This window comes from Protopterus annectens, chromosome 13.part0, assembly GCF_019279795.1.
Source record: "Protopterus annectens isolate FY-2018-M chromosome 13.part0, PAN1.0, whole genome shotgun sequence".
NCBI lineage: Eukaryota > Metazoa > Chordata > Ceratodontiformes > Protopteridae > Protopterus > Protopterus annectens.
The window spans coordinates 307,383,405-307,390,612 of record NC_056747.1 but is presented as its reverse complement, the minus strand read 5'-3'; positions in this window follow the sequence as shown (position 1 = coordinate 307,390,612).

Sequence of the window (7,208 nt, the reverse complement as noted above, 5' to 3'; positions counted from 1 at the left end):
CCTTTCCCATTTACTGTGGTACATCTTTGTGGTGGTATGCTTTTGGGAGGATAAGATCTGAACTGACAAGGAAAGCCTGGCATCTTTGACTTACTCCCCCAGATCAGAAAACCATGAAAGTAACTGCTTGGTTCCTCCAATCCTAACTTTAGCCAGACAGTAAGACAGCAAGACAAGAGATGTAGACACTGATCCATTTTCCAAGGAGGATGTACTAGAAGAGGCCACACAAATAGAAACAAAGTCACTGAGGCCAGAAAGGTGCAACAAGGATCATCTTGGCCTTGCACGTTCTTGCTTTCTGTATAAATCTGTTCATTAGAGGCAGTGAGGGAAAAAACAATGGAGACCCGGGGACCACTTGTAGACCACAGCATCCCTTGCTGACTGTCCCTGTGGAGGGATCAGGGAAAAGTAACTGCTGCACTTCCAATTTAGATAAGACACAAAGATCACAGCAAGACTGGCCTCAGCAACTGAAGATCAAGTTTGTCACCGTTGGATTGAGGGATTACTGATCAGGTATTAGACAGACCTGTTCAGTTAGTCTGCTAATACAATGCACAGCTGGGATGTGCACTGCACCAATAAGGGGTAAGAACAGGTTACTCACCGTTTGTTGATATGCCAGACTACCGACATGTTGTTGGTCTGTATCTGAATCACACCTCTGGGGAGCCTGTCCTGAAAGGCTTGGAACGCTAGGACTGCCCTCATCTCCAGACTGCTGGCATGAATATACACCTCTATACATCACTATGGGCCCTGAGCAGTCTTCTTCCCTTCGAAATGCATCCACCGTCACAACTGCCATGGGGGAACATGTTTGGAACAGTAATCCATTCATCACTAAAAGACAAGTTATCCACCAAGGTATGTGTCATTTGCAAATCTGAGTGAATTTTATTTTGAAGTGGAGTGACGCGGATGGAGTCTTGAGACCATTACTGCTGAAGACCACTGAAGACCCCTTACACAATAATTGGGATCATGAGTACTGTGGATGCCAGAAGAGCCAATAAGTGAAGGATCAAACTTGCAGGAGGACAGGGGTGTTGAACTTGCATGGCAGTGAGACAGAGAAAGAACCCTGGACAGCAGAACCCAGTCAATTTGTAAGGCTGTGCCCAAGTGGCATCCAATAAATTTTGTTGTTGAGAAGGTATAAGTTGGCTCTTAGAAATGTTGACTGTGATCCCTAGCTTGTGCAATAGATGGAGCAATAGTTTCCAGTGGTGTGATAAGAAGTGAGTTGTAGCTGTGAGGAGCCATTCATCGAGGTATGGAAAAATGTGGATTCCCCAGTAAGCGCAAGTATGCTGCTACTAATGCCATCCCTTTGGTTAACAACTGGGGGGGGGGGGGTTGTGGCGAGTCCAAAGGGCAGAGTTCTGAAAGTATAGTTGTGTATAATCTTACCATAACCATAGATGTCCTTCTCTTCCATGTTGCAGTATTCTTGGTGTTGATCTCCTGCCTTCAGGCGACTCGTACGTCGGCTCCTATACAAAAGCTTCAGCTTGGCTGTTGCAGCTGCGTGGGATGTCACACGTAGGTCCATAAACCAGGGACCTTAAGCATGACGTCTGCACGTACAATCCTCAGAACTTGAAGCTAAGCAGGCAAAGTAGATGGCCCAACAGGATAGGCTGCCAAAGGTGACATGTATAAGGCCCTGGGTCTCTTCTGTAATGGAGAGAGGTATCAGGGAACAGTTAGACTGGTAGAGTCTGTGAGGGGGAATGGTGGGTGGGAAGGAATACTGCAACATGGAAGAGAAGGACATCTATGGTTATGGTAAGATTTTACACAACTATTCTATGTCCTTCTATTCCTATGTTGCAGTATTCTTGGTGTGGGAGAGTACCACAGCTTAGTTTGATGAAAGGGTGGCGGATGCAGAAGATGATTCCACAAAGCCTTGTAGGATTGCCCTGGCAAATCCTGCGTGTGCTTTGGAGATTTGGTCTAATTTGTAATGTTTGGTGAAAGTGTGGATAGTGGACCATGTAGCTGCTTCCATAACGGAAGCTGTGTCCATGCCTTTTTGGAAGGTCTTGGAAGTGGCCACTGCTCTTGTGGAGTGCGTCTTAACCCCAACTGGAGGGGGTTTTCCATGGTGTGAGTAGCAGAAACAGATTCCCTTTCTAATCCAGGATGCAATGGTCTGTTTGGTGACTGCCTTGCCCAATGCCCTGGGGTAGAAAGATACAAAGAGTTGTTTGGATTTCCTAATGTCTTTAGTCTTGTCAAGGTAAAATCTCAGTTGCTTGTGGACGTCTAGGGAGTGAAGTATCCTCTCTCCTTGGTTAGTGGTAAAGGGGAAAAATTGGGTAGGTGAATGGACTGATTTAGAGATGAGTCACTACCCTGGGCATGAAGGAGGGGTTTAAAGATTCATAGATTAGTACTAGGCTAACTGCCCTTTTGAGCCATTTTTTTAAGCCTAACCAATTATCCCCTGTGAGATTCAAACCCTGTACCTTGTGTTTGTAAGGCAAACACCTTAACCATTAGGCGACCCTCCCAACCCTAATCCTCAGTTAATCCTCAGTGTGACCCTGTCCCTATGAAAAATGGTGTAAGGTGAGCATGCCATTAAGGCTTGTAGCTTGGTAACCCTTTTGGCTAAGGTAATAGCCACTAACAGTACTGTTTTCCAAGTACAAAACTGTAGATTGGCTGTATTAGCTGGTTCAGGGGAGCTGGGTGAGTTTTTCCAGGATGAAGTTAAGGTCCCATGGAGGAGGGATAGGATTCTTAGGTGGTCTGATGTGCAAGACCCCTTTAATGAAAAGTTTCACATGTAGCCTGGCTAACAAGGGAGGCTCTAGAGATAAGCAGGCTGATAATACTGAGAGAGGTGCACTTTCACTGATGAATAGGAAAGTCCACCCTTTATAAGTTGACACATATATGAAATGAATACGGGGGTGTCACCCTCATAAGGCTCCCTTTCCTGTCCCAGACACCACTGAGTAAATCTTTCCCATTTAGCAAGGTATGATTTTCTAGTAGTGGATTTCCTGGCCTTCCTCAGGACATCCTCTGAATAGTGGTGTCTGAATGGGGTTAGTAATTTATCACCCACAGAGTCAGGGATAGCATTTTCAAGTGTGGGTGTAAGAGAGTTCCTTTGTCTTGTGTCAGAAGGTCCACCTTAGTGGGGGTAACTTGCAGTGATTGCCCTTGACTAAATTGTGTAGAAGGGGGAACCAGTGCTGCCTTGGCCAGTAGAGAGTCACTAGCAAGATTTTTGGTTTGCCCTTCCTGATTTTCAGAAGGACTTTCTGAATCAGAGGGAAAGGGGGGTGTAAAGGAACTTCCCCTCCCAGGTGAAACTGAAGGCATCTACTCTCCAGGCTTGGGGGGAGTAAGTCTTTGTGCAGAAGATCTGCAGCTGCCTGTTCTGGGGAGAGGCAAACCGGTCTATTTGTGGAGTGCCCCACCAGTGGACTATGTCTAGGAAGACCGACCTGTCCAGCATCCATTCATTTTGTGGAGAGGATGTTCTGCTCAGGAGGTCTGCTTGCTTGCTTGTCCTGCGAATGGATGCAGCCGGCCTGCAGGGATAGGTTGTGCTTGAATGCTAGGTCCCAAATTAGTAGGGCTAGCCTGCACAATTGGTATGCCTTGGTACCTCTCCTTGTTTGTTGATGCACCACATTATAGTGGTATTGTCCGTCACTATCAGAAGAGGACCTGGTAGCAGTAGGGGTATGGTAGAGCTAAAAACTGCTGTCATCTCCTTTACATTGATGTGCTTGGTTTTCATAGGAGGTTGCCACTGGGCTTTGACACCAAGAGTGCAAGGTGGCTTCCCCAACCTGAGTCTGAGGCGTCTGTATGCAATATTTCGGTGGGTTGAGGGGCCTGCAGTGGAAGCCCCGGGTTTTGTTGTACTTGTTGGATCTACCAAATGATTTCCTTCTTTAAACAGGAAAGAAGGGGGATAACTTGTTCCAACTGACTCTGTGTTGTGACCAGATATTTTTGAGGTACCACTGCAGTTTTCACATATGCATTCTGGCCAATGGTATCATGGGAATGGTTGCTGCCATCAATCTCAGGAGTTGAAGGAATTGCCTTGCAGTGACTTTCTGAGACAGCAAGACTTCCTGGAAGTGGGAAGTTAGACATAGAACCTTGTCCTGTGAGAGAAAGGCTTTCATGCGTTTCGTACTGATTCTGCAACCTAGGAATATCTTGTCCTTGTCTGGGTTCAGGGAGGACTTCTTGAGGTTTGAGGTGAACCCTAGACTTTGTAGAAGGGACATAGTGAAGTGTAGATGTCTTAAGAAGGAATCTTCTGACTGTGCTAGGATAAGGATGTCGTCCAGATGTGGGTAAATCTGGATTCCTTGGATCCTGCAGAAGGCAATGACTGGAGCTAGGCACTTTGTAAACACTCTTGGGGCAGTGGATAAACCAAAGGGCAAGGCCGTAAACTGGAAGTGCGAGGATGGGCCAGAGAAATGCAGGAAATGTCTGTGTGAGGCCCTGATGGGAATGTGCAGGTAAGCATCTTTTAGGTCCAAGGTAACCATGAAAGCATTTGAGGGTATGAGGGGTAAGAGTGGGAAGTGACAGCATTTTGAAGGAGGGTAGCTGCAGGTAAAGATTTAGGAAAGAGATCCAAAATGGGTCTCCAGGGTCCGGCCTTTAGAGGGACCAGGAACAGAAACAGACTGGAGTAGAATCCCTTTCCTTTTTCTATGGGAACAGGCTCTATTGTGCCTTGTTGTTGCAGGTCTGACAGAATTTGTGGAAGGAGATGGCATTTTTGGGGGGGGGGGGTGGAATGCCCTTCCAGGAGGGAATAGGATTCCAGGATAGAAAGTATCCTTTTTGAATAATGGTCAATACCCATTGGTCTGTGGTGATTTTTTGTCAGAAGGGGTGACGGTGGGTAAGGCGAGCTGAGAGGGGCAGATGGGTAAGGCAGTCATGCATTAGAACCTCCCCTGTCCTGAAAGGGTTGCCTAGGCTGAGGAGGTGGGTCAGTGGGCCTGGATGAGGAATGTCTTCTAGTTACTCTTCTGGGTCTAGAGGAGGAGGCAGCAGAATGTGGATTATGCCTATCAAAGGTAGTCTTAGCTGGGTAGTTCCTATAAAATTTGGGTAGAAAGGATATCAGGAGATGCTTAATATCCTGCAATTCTTTGCTTTTTCTTGCAGATTCTGAAATAGGTCTGCAGATTGCTTTCCAAACAGGAAGTTTTGATCCAGGGGGGCGTCCAAGATTTTGGACTTGAAGTCCTCTGGCAGATTTTGTAGTCTAAGCCAGGAATATCTCCTAAGGACAGATGCTGATGCTGTAGAGCAAGCAGAAGCTTCTGCAGCATTGTAGCTGCATCTTATGGAGTGTTTAGCCACTTGTAGTACTAATGACAATTTGGAGGAGATATCCGTTTTAATCGGACTGTCAGGAACTGAAGCCAGCATAGAGGTGGCTTGGGATACTAAATCCAGGGCATACTTGGTCATGTGTGTTTGATAGTTAATAGCTCTGAAGGCCAAAGTGGAGGACGTGTACATCTTCTTGCCTACCCTATCCATGGATTTGCTATCTTTGTCCGTGGGCAATAGGGAGGCAGAAGGTAACAACCTAGACTGTTTATCAGGGGCAGTGGCAATCACTGCTGGGTCTGCTAAGGGTGGCTTTATGAGGAATTTTTGTTCCTCTGGCACCTTGTAGAAGTGGTCAGGGTGCTTAGGTGCAGGAGGCTGTGAGTCAGGTGTTCTAGAGGCTGCAGTAAAGGCATCCAAGTATGCAGGAAGAACAGGGGGTACCAGCTGTAGGGGAGAGGGACTCCACTTGCAGCAGTTCAAAGTATCTTTTTTGGGTTTGTCATTTAGAAAGTATCCCATTTGAAATAATCTTTAATTTTGGTGATGGTTTCACTAAATGTAATGTCTTCAGGTGGAGAATCCCCTTCCACAGAATCCTCATCAGGAGACTACTACTCCTTGGGAGAAGCAATCTGGGATACGTAAGAGATGGATTAATCTGAGGAAGAGTAGGTACAGTCATGTTCTTCCTCAAGGAGGGGAGCCATGGGAATGGAAGAAGCAGAGGGAGGCCTAGGGCCATAAATGCCTGCATAAGAGAAGAGGTGAAGGCCTCCCAGTCTGGAGGGCCTTCAGAAGATGGCATAATGTGTTTTGTTTTCTGCTTCTTTTTGGTTGGAGTTGGTCTAGAGCTGGGTTTGGCAGCAGCTGTATCAGAGGTTTGTATCCCGGTGGAAGGAATCACCAAATCTGGCTCCCCCTTGACATTGACAGGCATCTGTGTCTGAGAAAGCTCCGTGGATGTGCTGGATGTCAGCTATGCATCGTCCTCCACGAGGGAGGTTGATGGAGCAGACGGACCCGCCGAGCACTCAGACTCTTACAATCGGTAGTTGGTGGGGTGTCTGGGTGCGAAGCAGCAGACGAAGGCCTAGGCATCTTGGCCTTCTTACGCGGAGGTTCCTGGGCGGCCTCCAAAGCGGGATCCATCCGGAGAGCCAGCAGTTTGAGGTGTTGGTTTTCTAAGTAAAGGTTTAAAGCTGCCAAATGACTACATAAGGTCTTAGACAAAAATATTTACGAATAGGGCAAGCGTTATGGTCGTGTTCCCAGTCTAAGCAGAAAACGCATTTGTCATAGGCGTCCTTATGGGGAATTTGGCACCCGCACTGGCACTTTCCCTTTTTCCCTGAAATCAGCTGAAAGCTGCAACAACCAAGCCTAAGCAATGCAAAAGACTGGTAAAAAATTAGAAATGCAAAAACCCAACGGGTTACTTATCTAAAGTCGATCCGATGTCTGAAGAGTAATTGTACGATGCAAAGTAGTCTGCGGCTGAAAAGTTCTGAGGATTGTGCGTGCAGACGTCATACTTAAGGTCCCTGGTTTACGGCGCTACGTGTGACATCCCACGCAGCTGCAACAGCCAAGCTGAAGCTTTTGTATAGGAACCGATGTACAAGTTGCCTGAAGGCAGGAAATCCCACACCAAGAATACTGCAACATAGGAAGAGAAGGACATCTGACAATTATTGACTCCCAGCCAGAAATAGAGAAAACTCCTGAAATACCTTTACCTTCGCATTGTAATATGCTTCCTTGAGGTCTACAGAGCACATCCAGCCATCCTGTCTCAGTAGAGGCAAAATGGACTGAAGTGTGACCATCCAGAATTTTGTCTGCTTGACATACTGATT